At 33.7% G+C, this 16,355-nt stretch overlaps 1 long non-coding RNA gene across 1 annotated transcript; it reads right to left on the bottom strand.

The window, feature by feature from the left end:
• Positions 1 to 11,051: 11,051 nt before the first annotated feature.
• On the bottom strand, positions 11,052 to 15,822 carry LOC104649221 (uncharacterized). Its single transcript, XR_003248163.2, has 2 exons — positions 13,020 to 15,822; positions 11,052 to 11,344 (listed from the first exon to the last, which is right to left on the bottom strand). It is a non-coding gene; the product is annotated as an uncharacterized lncRNA (long non-coding RNA).
• Positions 15,823 to 16,355: the final 533 nt, after the last annotated feature.

Raw genomic sequence — 16,355 nt, 5'->3', positions numbered from 1 at the left:
TTATTTAAATTATATAATCTAATTTTTTTTTACTCACTCCATCATTTCATTCAACTATTTTTCTCAAAATTCAAGCTATAAAATGTATTTTTTTTCATATGCTAACATGATAAAAATTGCAACTTAGAGTATTTTTTGTTGAATTGCAACTTATGTGGGAAGGATTACTTATAAACAAACATTATAAGTTGTAGTTCTTATATTAACATAAAAAATAAAATATACTTTAAAATATCAATAAAAATTTACATTGTTTGATTTCAAGAATAAAAAAATATTTTATAAATTGACGGAAGAGTATTTATATATTTAAATGTTTGTGAAATTTTTTAATTTTGAGTTACATGAAGATAGTACAAAAACTTCTGTAATTATTTGTATAATGAAAATAAAAATATAATTTAATTTGTCAATTTATAAATAATTTTTAATAATTATTTTTAGAAATGTAAATACTCAATACATGAAGAAAAATAATATCAAAATGTTCAAAATACGATGAATTAGACTAAATTTCATATTTTTTTATAAATAAAATTATTTTTAAAAAAGATGGAAAAAAAGAAGAGATGTTGAAAAATTGAAGATTTCAATCAAATAGAAAAAATAAAAAAGGAAGAGAGGGAAATGAATTCGGCCCATTTTTATGAAAATAGGACCCAATAATCCACTTGCAAATTTTAAGAGGAACCTCATACAACTTTTGTCTACCACATCATATCAATCCCTCATCTATTATAAATTTTTTCCACCAAAATTAACTTTATTAGAGAATCTTTTCTTTCTAGGAAATACAAGATTTATTAGTCCACTAGTGGGCCAATAGCAAATAGTAAATAATATGCTTTTTATTTTTTTAAAATTGTTTGATCATGTTATCTGAAATTATGATATATTAAATAAAGTTAGAATTTTTTTTTAATTAAAGTTAGAAGTTTTATTTAGACAGACGATGTAACTTTATTAGAGAATCTTTTCTTTCTATGACATACAAGATTTATTAGTCCACTAGTGGACCAATAGCAAATAATAGAAAATATGCTTTTTTAGACTATTTGATCATGTGATATGAAACTATGATATATGAGATAAAGTTAGAAGTTTTTTATTAAAATTAAAGTTAGAAGTTTTATTTGGACAAAAGATATGACATATTTGATTGTATATTTCTCATAAACATAAGAATTTCATAAGTTGTAAAATTATTAAAATAGCCTAAATTATTTATTTAATCTTACCAAATAAATAAAAATTCATAAAATTGCATAATAAATTATTACAAAGCTATTTGTTCTCCATTAAGTAACTGTCTCATCTAATTTTGATTGATCAAACTTTAATTCAGTTAAAAAATTGAACATAAATTATACTGCACTAGTATTTAATATAATCCTCCCATATAGTGTGAACAAATTCTCACGTTGAACATGTATATCTCAATCACGTATGTTTGGTAGTTGTTATTATATTATGTATTACTTTATGATTATTATTTGGTAGTGAATTTTTATGAATCTTAAAATATAACAATAAATAAAATTTTCAACTCTTAAGAGATTTTCTTAAGATTTTCTATTATCTCATGATTATAAATGAAAAGATAAAATCAACCAAATACTGATTTTAAATCAAAAAATGAAATTACATATCTGTTTGTATGCATTTAAAAATATAGACAAATCAATATTGTTACTTTGAGTCATTTGTTTGTCAATATCATTTATAAATGTATTTTTTATGCTCATAAATTATAAACATTTCATTATTTCTTTGGTATTCTCGCAAATATTTATGTAACACAATACAAGTTATGATAATTTTTACTTATATGTCAATATCATGATAGTTCATGCCTTATTTCACTTTTGTGCAATTACACATTTTCAGTGCATTAGTGTAGTGTTAAAATCGAACATATTGGAAGTAGCAATTATCAAACATAAATCACCAATATTATATTTTCTTATTAAATTGCTTTAAACATTTTTATATGTAGCTGAGAAAGAGTTTTTTTTTTAATTATGAAAAACCAAAAATGTGTTACCCTCTTCGTTCTTATTTATATTCACCAAATCAATTCCTTCTTTATCATTTATGTTCACAATTTTTAAAGTGATAGTAAATTTTTTGTTGGTGATAATAATAAATTTTAAAAAGTAATGATGTGATTATGAATTGTAGAGAAAATAGCCAAATGCCCACTCAACATTATATCCAGATTTTTCAACTACACACTTAAACTTCACGTGAGTCCTGTCAACCCCTGAATTGTTTAAAAATGAAATAATTATACCCTCAAAAAGCCATGACCAGATCTATGGTGACATGTGAATTTCACGCATTTGACACATGGAGAAGTCATCAAATACACACACACACACACACACACACAGAGAGAGAGAGAGATCTCGAGTATAAAAATAGTTTAACTTTTTTTGCTATATTTATTTTTTATTTTTATTTTATTTTATGATAAAGAGTTTTTTTAAAATTTATTAATACTAAAAAAAGTACAATAAATTTTCTCTAACCTTTTGAGATATTAACTTCAATTTATTAAGATGACAATTATTTACGCTCAAATAATTTAAGTGAGAAAATAGTGAACATGAGGATAAAATTTTTATTTTCCTAGCTAGTTAAAAATGTTATAAAAAATAATGTTCTCCGTTAATTATCTACCTTGACTCAATTATATGAAATAGAAAATCTCATAATAACTCTATGGTATAATTTGAACACTTTTTTTTTTGTAAACTTTTAAACCACACACAAAATTAGGTAAGAAGCAATGAACCTAAAAATAATTCCTGCATTACTAATCCCTGAATTACCAATCCCTGCATTACTAAACTCTATATTACTAATATCCCTGCATTATTGATCTTTGTACCAAATGACCCCTTAATGGATTAGGTGATCTTCACTTGTTCTTATAATTGTCTTGTTCCTTTTTACTCGTTAGTGTCCATGATTTGCTCCTCAACCAAATACCTGGTAATCAAGAGTTTTGATCAGTTATTAGCACAAAATAAGCATTTGAGAATACTAAATCTATACAAATGAAACTCTAAATGACTCCAATTTGTTGACTCATCAACAACCCTAGCTTAAACTCTTGTTTGTCCTCAAGTCAAATTAGAGTTCAACAGTGAAAAAAGAATGTCTCAAACAATGGTACAGAAGGCTCACTCACGGATGCACACAAGAAGATTCAACTTATTCATGCAAGGATAAATTGTGCACTAAAAGATTCATGTTATGACTCACCATTCTCAAAGATTCTCAAATTTGCAATACTTGCTTCAAATGCAAGTTAAAGCTCAACAAAGGTTATCAAATATCCTCACACAAAGAATGATTCCATATTCACACAATGGTTCAATAATTTATAGCTTCGGAATAAAAAACAACACTCACACTCACAAACATGAACATAATGCATGATTTCACGGATAGGTTTTCCCTTATTTCCAATCAACACTTGTTTATGTTCACTCAAGATAAAAAAGGACTCTTTAAAGTTTGTAATGGGGCTTAGTGTAAGGGTATTGTCATTTAGGATCAGTGGTTGTTATCCTCATGAAATGTGGAGTGAACACTCATTTTCTTCCCTTTCCCTCATCATTCTCATTTATGCTCAAAAGTCACCCAATTATTCTTTATCCATGGAATATAGGATACCGCATATTCTTTTGCACTTTCACAACTTTATTTCAAGCTTTTTCATTCTTTTTTTGTTTTTCTCTCTTTTTTGTATGGAAGCCTTCCATCTTTCTCAAAACCATGGGTCAAAAGGGACTTCTGTGTAGTTCTTAATCTACCTTCTCTTTTCACCACACCCCCAACAGAGGCTTTTGGCCTAAGTTGGACATGAATATAGACCAAAAATCATGAGGATTAAGAGTGATGGATCAAGAAAGGTCACAATTTCATCAAGTTTCTTCGAAGAAAAGGGTAAGGCTCAAAGAGTGTTCAAACAAGAATGCCACAATCACAAGGTTGGCCACAAAAGAGGTATAATGTCAAATTGCTTCACGCATCTTTAAAGTTGTCTAGGATCATTTCTAGAGATTTCATCACTTAGTCAATCGGACTAACGAGATAAATTCTAGGTGTCGTCATACATAGTTCACGGTAAGCTCATATCACACAAGTTATTGACATCAATGTTAAAAAAAGGCTCCACACTCTTGCTAGTGTAAGACTCAATTTCATAATTAGGTAGGAACAATGATATGTAATAAATTCACATATTGCCTATGCAACTTCATTTGTCCTTATCATAGATGCAAATTCATTTTTGTTTGACTATGAGCACTATTTAAGTTATCTATATTGATCAAGGCTGATACTCAAATTTGCAAGAGAACAACCACATTCAAACATAATCAATAAGTGGCAGAAAAGTTTTTGGAAGGGCCAAAAATCTTTATAATTAAAGCAAAGATCCACAAGCTCAAACATCCACAAAAACAGTGTTAAACACAATATATAGCTCAAAACCCCAATATATACAGAAAAATAATCACACAAGGTGGGCCTCACTCCACCATAAAACAGAAGTCATTTATCCTCAAATGCAAGCAATAAATATCCAATAGTAAAATAAAACAAGAGAGAGAGAGAGGTAAAAAGATATCACAGTCGCTCTGTCTATTTTTGCATCAATACCGAGAGTAGTACTTTAATCTTGGGCATTAGTGCCATGAGTCAACTCATAAGAAATAACATCTCCACTGGGGCTGTAAAGGTGCATCCGCCAAAGATATCAGCACAACTGCATCTATCATGGACTCCTCACTCTTTATAATGCCCTCGTAAGAAGCCTCCTCAGCAACCCCAAACATCTCCTCATCCGTTTCAACCTCGGACTCAGTATCAACTACTTCCTCAACTCAAACATCATCTCTAGTGGTAGCCAGAGGAGTGTCTTGCTGAACTAGCACATCAGGAATATCCACCATCCCAAATATCATGGACATATCGATGAACTACAGTTGATCCACATCACTCCTGAGTGCACCAAGAAAGGCTTTAAAAGTCATCACCTCCTCGGTGGCCCCTTGGTCGCGCTCACCACTATCCTAATCACAAAGGCATCAACGGTAGCACTCAAGGGTGTCACAACATCTGCAAGAGATGCCTGGAATAAAGGCCTCAAGTCTGGCAACATGATGATCCGTAGAATAGGCTAACTTCCCCAATATGGAGTAATGCAGCCTAAGTGAGCGAGGGCTGAGAAACGACAATGATATCAGCTCTAGGAGGCAATGCAGAAGCATAGGAACTAGGATGTCAACAGGAATAACATTGGAAGTACCTGAACGCCCAGGGGCCTAAGTAGATAAAGGTGCATATGCAGGTAATGTGTATGTGTCCACAACTAGTGAATAGTCCACTGGGGCTGCCTTGTTCCTCTCCACCTCATCCTTAAATAATCATAATCCATACAATAGGCTAACTTCCCGCATCTGGAGTAATGCAGCCTAAAAGAGCGGGGGCCAAGAAACACAGCTTTGGGAGGCAATGTAGAAGTAGAGGAACTACCTTCTTCTTCTCAGCCTCATCTTTAAATACTCCACCTCGATTCTCTAATATTAGTACAAGATGTGGGAACCTCTTCCATATCCTTCTTTCGCATCTCCATGAACTACTTGAGTCCTCAATTTGGACTCATTTAGGACTTTATTTGAATAGAATTAGTGTCTTCAAATGCATATTTTGTGGCAGTAACTAATGTAAATCCAGGAGTAACTTGGCAAATCGCCAACTAGATCGGCGATCCTAATTTAATTCCTCATTTGGACCTCCACAATAACTGGAGGTACTATAAAACTCAGTTGGGTAAGTGACCACTCAACATATCGCTGAGTAGATAGTAGAGTCTGAGAAATGTCGTCGAATGGGCCAAAATTGGACGGTTTTTAAATGGCCAAAGATTTAAACTTCAAACTCCTTCACTTTATATCTTCTCGAACTTACACTCTCACTCTATTGTCTATATATTTGCATTTCTTTAGTATTTTAGTCATTGATTTGTGCTCGAATCAGGATTACATTACCGCCTAGCATTTAAATCTTATCTTAATCGTCATAAAAGGTTGGTTTTCTGAACCCCAAGTTTATTTCTCTAATCATGCACTGATTTGAAAATGTTATTATTGTGTTAATGTGTGTTGGGCCTCTCAGATTTCTTTTCTTGTTGAAATCTCGTATTTATTTGCTTAAAAAAAATTAAATTTTGTGGGGTTGCTTGCATGTTTATTGGATCTAGTTGGGTGAAGTCTAAGTAACCCATAGTTGTGCCAAGTGATGAAATTTCCCCAATGATAAAGTGTGGATGTCATTCTTAATGGAAAAAGTCGTCAAATGACAAAATTTGGCGAAACTGGGAGAAGTTTGAGTACCCAGGGGTGATGGGTGCTATGGGTCTTAGTTTAGTTTGAATTATGCATGCTTTGGTTTTGGTTTTGTTGGTAGTGGGGTTGAATTTGAGAAGTTGGGTGGAAAGTAGGCACGTAACTCTTAGTGTGCACCCCTTAGCTCTTTTAGCATCTAACTTTTGGCGAACTAACCTGGCTCGCCGAAGGATGTTGGCGATTCGCCGAAAGACATTCCCATCGCCAATTTGTCAGTTTTATAGGATTTTTGAGCCAATATCTTAGACGAGCCCAATCTAGCTCGCCAAAGTAATTCGGCAGCTTGCCGATTGGTTCGGTGACTCTATCTGCAATAGTTTTTCTAAGATTTGGTTGAATGTTTTCTAACTTTTTCCTAATGTTATGCAGACATGGTATGGACAAATATTGACATGCCACCCCGGAAAAGAGTACATGAAATTATTGTAAATGAAGGGGAATCAAATCCTCCCAAGAAGGGTAGGCAAGAACCTCCACCAGGTAACAAAGGCAAGGGCAAGAGACTCATATATGATAGAGTCACTATTGGCTCGCATGGTGCTTTATCTAAGTTTAAGGATGAGAAAACACTAAAGTTTTGGAGGGATGACATCTGTGCCAGATATCGCCCTGACTCAGCTAAATTCCTATGATTCCCACACAAGCAAATGTTGTGCCAACTCCCCTATTCCACCGTTCATTCCTCCTCTAGGATTCTGAACTTGTTAAAAGGTTATGGATTGTGAACTATTCTTGAGGAGATTCTGTTATCTGTAGAGGGTCATGATGGCAAATACTCCCGCATGAGGAACACCCTCCACTTCCACAAATTTGAGAAGTTCACCAGGATCCAAGGCTCTTATATTTCATCATGAGTTCGGGAGTTCTACTCTGCATATGGTGAACTGGTCTCTAAAAGCAAGAAGAAGTTCAATGTGTTAAGAATAGTGAAGTCGGTCATGGTTTGGATAAAGAAGGTCGCATACAATGATGCCATATTAACAATGTACTTGACAGAGCTCTAGGTGTTGCATTGGACTTTGAGGACTACCCATAACGTACTCCTTGGATGATCTGAAGAGATTGTTGGCACTGTTGATTTCCAATACCACTCCAAGGTGGATCAAGGCTGGGTCTATATCAAGAAGATGTACTTTATAATTGTTGCTCATTTCTGGTTTTGATTTATCAGCAGCACCATCATATCATCCATGACCGAGTCGTTCCTCCTTCACCCTAAGGTATCCTACCTTAGGATGATCATGCCCACAAAGAGTATTGACATAGGGTTTATCTTAGAGCAGGATATGGACATAAGGGCGAAGCAGAGGTAGACCTACCTACCATTCTCGTTCTTGATTGCGAACTTGTACCGGTGTGACTTAGGTAGTTAATAGAGATTTTTAGGTTACTTTTTCATTTTCTACAAACATTCAGTGTATAGAGGTTGACTACACTAGAAAAGAGGCTGGAAGGAGGAGGGCAGCTCCAGTGGACAATCCTGAGAGGTGAATATAGATTTGGTACCTATATAAGTATTTATGCCTCCTCCGGCCTCTGGGGCTTCAGGTACTTCTGCCCCTACTCTTCTTCACATACTCCAAGCACATCTACTTCCTCCCAATAAACAAAGATACTCAGGTAATGATCGTAAAGATGGGTATCTGTCTCATACAGCTGACGTGAGGGAAACATGACTTGAGAAATACATATCATGGATGGTTGAGAATGTCATCCGTGCTGCACTTACCTCCTCCAAACTTATAGTGACATTTCCACCGAGAGAGTTGAGGCTTAAGAGAGAAGGTAAAGGGAGGCCTCTGAGATGACGGCTTTGAAGGCCGAAATAGGTGACTTGATGAAGGATTTAGACTAGATTCTACTGACTTCACTTATTTTTGGAGGCCTCAAATGAAATGTATGCCCCCAAGACTTTACAGGTTCCTCTGGTCACCACTAAAGATGCACATAGGGATAATAGAGAAGCTGATGACTCGAAGGCAGAGACCAATGAGGAGCAGATCAAGGAACATGATGATGGGGTCTTTGATTATTTGGAAGATTTGGAGGATGCCATAGTTGAGACTGCGCGCCATATGTTTCTTATAGACATCACCATAGAAAGGACTAGCAGAGTTGGTTCTTCAATTATGACTTAGGGTACTAAGGCCTGAGATCAGACTGATGCACCGAACACTGATGCCCAGACAGACAGAGCGAATGAGTAGAAAGGATTCTTCTTTAGCTTCCTCTCTATCTTACTTTTTTTCACTTTTGGTTATTTTTATTTGTATTTGAGGACAAATGACTTTATTTATGTGCCACCTATTGTCTGTAATTAATGTGGTTGTTCTCTTGAAAATTTGAGTATCAGTTTTGATCAATAGCGATGACTTAAATAGTGTTCATAATCAAGCAAAAATGATGTGCGACTACGATGAGGCCAAATGAAGTTGCATAGGCAATATGTGAACTCTTTGCATCTTGTTGTAACTTGCAAGTTATCAAATTGAGTCTCTTGTGATGAACATTGCACACTAGAGAAAGTGTGAAGTCTTGTTTGATATTGGTGTCAATGCCTTGTGTTATGAGCTTGTCGTGAACCATGCATGATGACACCTTGAATTTTCCCAATTGGTCTGGTTGACTAAGTGATGCAATATCTTTATATGATCTTATTCATCTTTAAAAAAGTGTAAATAATTTGACATTATACTTCTTTTGTGGTCAACCTCGTGAGTACATAAACTCTGTTTGAACACCCTTTGAGCCTTAACCTTTTTCTTGAAAGAAACTTGATGACACACCCATAATTCTCATGATTTGTGGTTTGTTTTAATAGCCAACTTAGTTGGGGTGTGGTAAAAATAGAAGATAAATCAAAAACTGCAACGGAGTTCCTCTTGACCTATGGTTTTGAGAAAAATTGAACCCCTCCATACAAAAAAAAAGAGAAAAGAAAAATGAATTAAATTTTTTGGAATAAAGATGTGAAAATGAAAATAAATTGGGGTTCCCAACAGTCCATGGAAGATGAATAATGGGATGACTTCTGAGCAGAAATGAAAAAGATAAAGAAATGGGAAGGAAGTGTTTTTCACACCATATTTCAAGAGGATAATATTTATTGAGCCTAAATGATCGTACCTATGCACTCATCACTATTACAAGCCTTGAAAACCCTTTTTAATATTGAGTGAGTTGAAACTAGGGTTGATTGGAAAATATAAGCAAACCCATGGGTGAAGTCATGTATTGTCTTCATCTTTGTGAGTGTGAGCATTACGATTGATTCTGGATCTTTAAATTGATGAACTATTATGTGTGAATGTGGAATCCTTCTTTGTGTGAGGGAATTTGAGTCATTTGTCACAAGTATTCCGAATTTGAGATTCTTTGATAATGGTGAGCCATAACTTGAATATGTGAGTGCACAAATGATCCTTGTATGAGTAAGTTCAGTCTTGTTGTGTGGATTCATGATTGAATCTTGTGTATCACTGTTTGAGACATCCTTTTGAACCGTTCAATTGAGTTTTATTTGTGGACAAGCAAATGTTTAAATTTGGGGTGTTGATGAGTCCTCAATTTGGACACATTTAGGACTTTATTTTAATAGAATTAGTGTCCTCGAATGCATATTTTGTGCCAAATCCTTGAGTTTTAGGTATTTCGATTGGAGAACAAAGCATGAAAACTAATGAGCAAAAAGGAACAAGGCAACTGAAGAAAAAAAATAAAAGAAGGCATGAGGATCGCCTAAACCATTCGATGAGTCGCCGAATGGCCAAGATTTCTCCTAATGTTCCAGTGTGCCAAGCTCTGAAGTATAAAATCAAATCAGCGATATAAAAGAGTAGTCGGTGAGTTGCCGAAATCTTTTGTGATGCAGTACCTTATCGCCAAAAGTTATAGAACTTGAAGATGTTGAAGGCCAAGTAGAAAGGCGATGGAATTGACCAAACGACATATCGTCGAGTGGATCTACGATCCCAATTTATGGCGCCGAGGGTTGTTCGTACCACACTTTTTGACGACTACAAGTACTTTTAAAAGAATCTTAAATGAAACTTTTACCAAAGTTATAAGAGTAATTAATTAATAAGGGATATATGGGTAAATATAGAAATACGTAACGGATATATTGGTCTTGTAAAAATTAATTTTCTGCTTCTATGTCTGTTTTTTTCCCAGAAAGCAGAAACTTTTAGCTTCTTTCCAATTGCACAAAAAAGCAGACGCAAATTTATTGATTATAGTCAAACACTTTCTTATTAAAAAAATATATTTTTCTCAAAATAATTGTTTTTGTCCCTCCAACAGCAATACCAAGCAGGCTCTAAGGCTAGGTCACTTATGCTTCAATTTTATGACAAAGTAGTATCATAAAGTGACATGTTAGGACATAACAAACTTTAACAAGTAGGAGTTTGTCTATGCGAGACCATATCATAACATGAAATAGTGAGATGAAATCAGTGTTTGGAAATGTGATTTCATGTTGATTCGATCTAGTGATTTCACATAATGAGATAGTGTTATGAACCTAGAGTACCCCCAGACGTAATCGGTGTGGCCGACCATGACTTATACAAGACGTTAGCATTTCTCATCGCATAATAGATAGGATAAAAGAGGAAAATTTAAAACTTTTAATTTGAAGTTCAATTTCACTTCATATATCAAAATAGAAAGATAACTTGTCTCATATTGCCATCTAGACATAAGAGTATGATATTGGACTTAGACCTTACATAATTACAAGTCTTATAAAAATTTTTACAACAAAGCCCTTTAAATAGGATAAGTAGAACAATGTATTTTAATATAAGCAAAACAACTAAAGCTAGAATCATTTTGTCCTCGAACTTGAGGACTCACCAACCTGGGAAACAATCCAAGCTTCTTAAGAAAATGGCGTTGAATCAACTCAATGGCCGATCCTATATTTGTGCAGAAAATAGAAGAGATATGAGTTATTACGAACCACATGTACTAAGTATGGAAACATATGCAAGTGAACCATTTGAAAAAATGCACCACAAGACATTTTGTTATAAGCATGCTATGTTAACTTTAAAAGCCTTTATGCACATTATAAGAATCATATACAAGTCCATATCACAACAACAACAAGACATATTCTTATTCAAGCGTAACATCAAAATAGAACCATAGTCAACATTTAATATTTAGAATCCATTTCATCAAATATGTCACAAGTCTCTACTTATAACCCCAATCCAAGTCTACTAGTGCAATATGTATGTGAAGCCCCATAACCTCACATAAACCAAATAAACTAACAAAGAGATCATAAGCATTGTGTTTTACCTCATACATTATCATATTAAGTGTTGTCAATACCATACACACCAATTTTGACCAACATCATGTATATCAAGTGAAATCAATATCATACCTATCATATGAAACCAACATCATGCATTTTATTCATAACGTATATACATAAATAAACTACCTTAGAGTTTCCCTCAAGAACCACTTGTGCAATGTAAAAGCCTCATATCCTTACCTACACTAAGTGACACCACTTAAGTAGTCCTAGTTAGTGTAAATCTTCATAGTTTCATTCATTCATTTTAACATTCGGGAAACTTCTCCATACCTGCATTGACCATGTTGGCTACATGGAACCGTTATCATCCCCTCACACTGAAATGAGGGTGTCCTACTTGTCAAGGTAAGACATAAACATTCATATAACATTTAGGTGGATCCACTAGCAAAGGTTTCCAATGTGGGCACATAGTTAAGGAACTAGGAGGTTGTTGCTAGAAACCCTCTTTATACTGATTTAGAATTGTAGTTTCCACGTCATGAGAACATCGGGTGAACCTATCTTCCTTTATGAAGGAACACCTCTCATTGTCAAGTTAACTCGGTGCTAAGCTAAATTCCATTTTTGAAGTATCTTTAAGTCTTCCTTAACATAAATTTGTAACATAGGTTTTATGAGTTTATCTCCTCATATAACATGATCATATCTCATAGGTTTTAGGATAGGAAAATCCTTTAATCACAACCTAATATCATGTGAGAACATTACTTCATAGCATAGTCATAAGATGTACATGAGAATTACCTTCAACCCCTAATAATAGCACAACTATCATCATCTCACAATTATCATATTCATTGAATGATCATACATCCATAACTTCATCATTCATACTTCAATTAATCAACATTACCAAAGATAAACCAACAATACTACAATAGAATGATCACGACCTAGAAGATCTTACAAATGGACTCCAAGAACTCTTTCAAGACTTCATCCCGAATCCAAGATATTTACCCATCAAATATTTTATAATTATCATATAAAAGTCAATTATACAAGAACATACTTCATTACATCACCTCTAATAATTAATTAACATAATTCAAGAGTTAGGGTTAAGAGAAGAGGGACATTCATGGGTCTATAAGGAATTAGGCAAAAAACCTAAGATAATAACTCAAATTATTCATGAAAAGTTTAAAGGTGAGCCACAAATTTCAGTGATTTCTAGAAAGTTGGGAGAACATTGAAAAATCAGTTTGAAAGAACCTCTTGTGTAAAGGAGTCCCAAGAATGATACGTTACAATACCTTGTCAATCCTTAAAGATTAATGGAGAAAATACTTGTCCTTGAGCCCTACTTGAATCTTAATCATCTTCTTCAAAGGGGTCGTTGTGTAGTGAAACAATCTATAGAGAAGTGAGAGCAATTGGATTTTTAATTTGGGGATTTGTTTTAATGTGGGAATGAGTGTAAAATGACTTAAAGTCAATATACTAATCCTATAAAATACCCAAAACACCCTCACTTGGTTGGACTTTATAATTGAGTCTAACTTGACTTTTTTGGAGTTTTCATCGCGGAATAAATCTGTGTTGCAGAGGTGTTCCCAGAAGTTTTCACGAAATTAATTTTGGGATTAGAACCTGAATATTTTGATCCTAAAAATATATTTTTACCTATTTAATGTATTTTTACGAGATTTGTCCTTCATGCGACACTCTCAAGCCATCACAAGACCTAAGAACACCTACTAGATCAATTTCACTAGTTTCTAGACATCATGGTCGTTTCTTGACGTTTATGCTCTAATACTTCAAAATCATGTTAATTACATTAGTTTAGGTCAAGAGACATCGTTTAATCATTTTTAAGTCATTATTCATTATGTTAGGCTCTAGCCTAGGTAATTGTATTTTTGGAGTGTTTCATATAAAATCTCATACTCTCCAAAAAAATCATGATTTGGGAATTTCATATCATGCTTAGAATTTTTTTAAAAATACAAAAAAATGATCCACGAGTTTATATTTTTTTTAAAACATGTAAACAAAATTTAGAGAAAATGGTCAATAGCCCCTCTAATCTATAGACGGTACCTAATTACACATTCATACTTTACGAGGGCCCTATTAGCCCCCTGGATTTATAAAACTAAAATTATTAACTCCCTAAATGCTTACCTGGCAAAGTGAGTGTATTTCACTCTCTTTGAGAGAGTGAGCAGCCAAAACAATATTAACATTTTTTTAAAAATATCTCTTTTCAATAAATATATTTATTTTTTAAAAAATTGTTCTTATTTTTTTCTTTCTTCTCCGTAGCAATTGTTTTACTTAAAAAAATAAAAATACTACTGATTATTGGTTTAAATGAGAAAAAATTGACTAGGTTTCGAAAAATCAATTAATCTTATTGTTTAAGAAAAACCGACCTTCAAAATCGGAGTCGCCACTTGATTTTTGATAGAATCAAGAAAAACTTCAAAAGATTTAAAAACAGATTAAAAATCATTTGAAAAGGGTTCGAAGTTCAATGTACATCTCGAGAAGGTGTTAGGCCCTCGGGATGCCCGCTAACTTGCGGTTGACCGGCGATTTGACTAAATGACTTTTAAAATAAAATTTTTAACTAAGTAAAGAGAAAATTCATTTTGATATTTTTTATTTCATTCTTTTTACTTTTTTTTTCTTAAGGAAAATGTTTAGAGGGAATTAATTTAAGGAAAACTAAATGGTGATAAAAGTGAATAAAATAGTAAAATTTAAAATAATGAAAAATGGCTACTCTTTAGGAGATTATTAAAATTCTACCAAAACACTAATTAATTCAAACAAATAATAAATAAAGAGAGAAAAATATTTGAACTTGGGTTTGATTGCCCAAATCCATCCAATTGGGCTTTGGCCCACCTGTCCTAATCTATTTACTTAGATTTGGGCCCTTTTTTTAAAAAAAAAACCTGCAAAAACAAATGGTCATTGGGCCTGTTAATAAAAGGGGACTGAAGGGCCTTGACCCAATTTCCTGAAAAAGGAGACATAAAGTATACAAACGATGTATACTGTTGTATACAGTGTATATCAGCATCCATTTTGGACCTTTTGAGCCCTGCACCTGTTTAAATACATATTTTCATTATTTTTCCCTGTATTGCCCTGCGTATTTGTACTTGTATCATTTTTTTAAAACTTACTTAACAAGTGTATATCATCACCCGATAATGTATACTGATGTATACGGGCTGCACCCTACGTCCGCATTGTTTGCCTAATTCCGAATTTTAATTAGAATAGGCGTTCCTCTATGTTCCCCTGCCAATCATATTTTTTGAGCATATATATAGTATATCATACCTGTATATCTGTGTATACAGGCTATATATAAGCCTGTTTTTCAACTTTTGGAAGTTGAAAACTCCTTTCCAGAAACGTAATTGCCCTGTCGTCAATTCAGATTTTGAGTTTGGGCCTCTTGTGGATTTTTGACCTGTATCACAGTGTATATATTGTGTATAAACCATATACACAGCTTCAAAACAAAAATCGCAGCCAAATGCCTGCAATCCGCTACTTCCAGCAGCTCTCCAATGGTTTTGCTTTCGACCTGTACATCCTCTCAGGGGGTTGGCTGACTCGGGAAAAGTGTTTTGAGCCTTTATGGCTCAACGAGGAATGCAAGAATGGAATCCAAAGTGGACTCGAATCGATGTCACACAAGAAAACAAAACAAAAAAAAAATAGTTAGCAAGGTGGAATGACAACATCTAAAAAAGAAGAAAGAAAAAAAAAAGGATTTCACCTTCTTCGGGGCAGCGAGCTAGAGACGAAACGAGCAAAGGGATGACCTTCCACTACACAACTTCGAATTCAAATGATAATCAAAAACCCCGCAATCCTTCTGTTTTTAATTCAACTTCAATAGATAAATAGGTGTGCTTAAACTATTGTAAAATCTTTCTATGAATAAACTCTTTCAATAATTCTTTTCTTTTCTATCACAAGATGTAAAAAAAAAAATTCTCTCCAAAAACCATCCCTTTCTTTTTTTTCTTCTTTTTCTTCTCTTTTTCTTTCTCCCTCTTTTCTTCTTTTCTCTCAACCAACCCCCTAACAATAAAGAAGATGGGGATTATTTATAAGGCAAATTATGGCCAAAAGAGGGGGAAATTTATTTAAAATTTGAATTTTGAATTTTGAATTTTAAAAAGGGTAAGGTTGGAGGGAAAGGGAAAAGGGGAATTGGGTTGGGAATTAATTAAAACGGAATGGGCTATGTAATTGGGCCTGGGTGTTTGAAAATAAAGTGGGCCTGGAAGGGAATGAGGTGGGCTGGAAATTTATTAGGCTTGGGGTTTGGGAGAAGTGTTGGGTTGCTGAAGTGGGCTGGGAGAAGAAGAAATACAAATGGGCCTGGAAATTAAAGGGAGTGTGTAAGTGGCCCAAAACTAAGATCTTTTGGTGGATTTAAAGAATGGGTTAAATTTGATAAATAGCCAAATTGAGTTAAGATAATAAATTCGGCTAAACCTTAAATAAAACGAATTTGTATTAATTAATCAACGAGCTTCTTTAATTTAGTAATATAATTATTATAATTGTAAAATAGTGGTTCAAAATATAGCCATAATTTAAACTATATTAGC

The sequence above is a fragment of the Solanum lycopersicum genome, chromosome 9 (genome assembly GCF_036512215.1).
Source record: "Solanum lycopersicum chromosome 9, SLM_r2.1".
Lineage (NCBI taxonomy): Eukaryota > Viridiplantae > Streptophyta > Magnoliopsida > Solanales > Solanaceae > Solanum > Solanum lycopersicum.
This window is presented reverse-complemented; position numbering and strand designations above follow the sequence as displayed.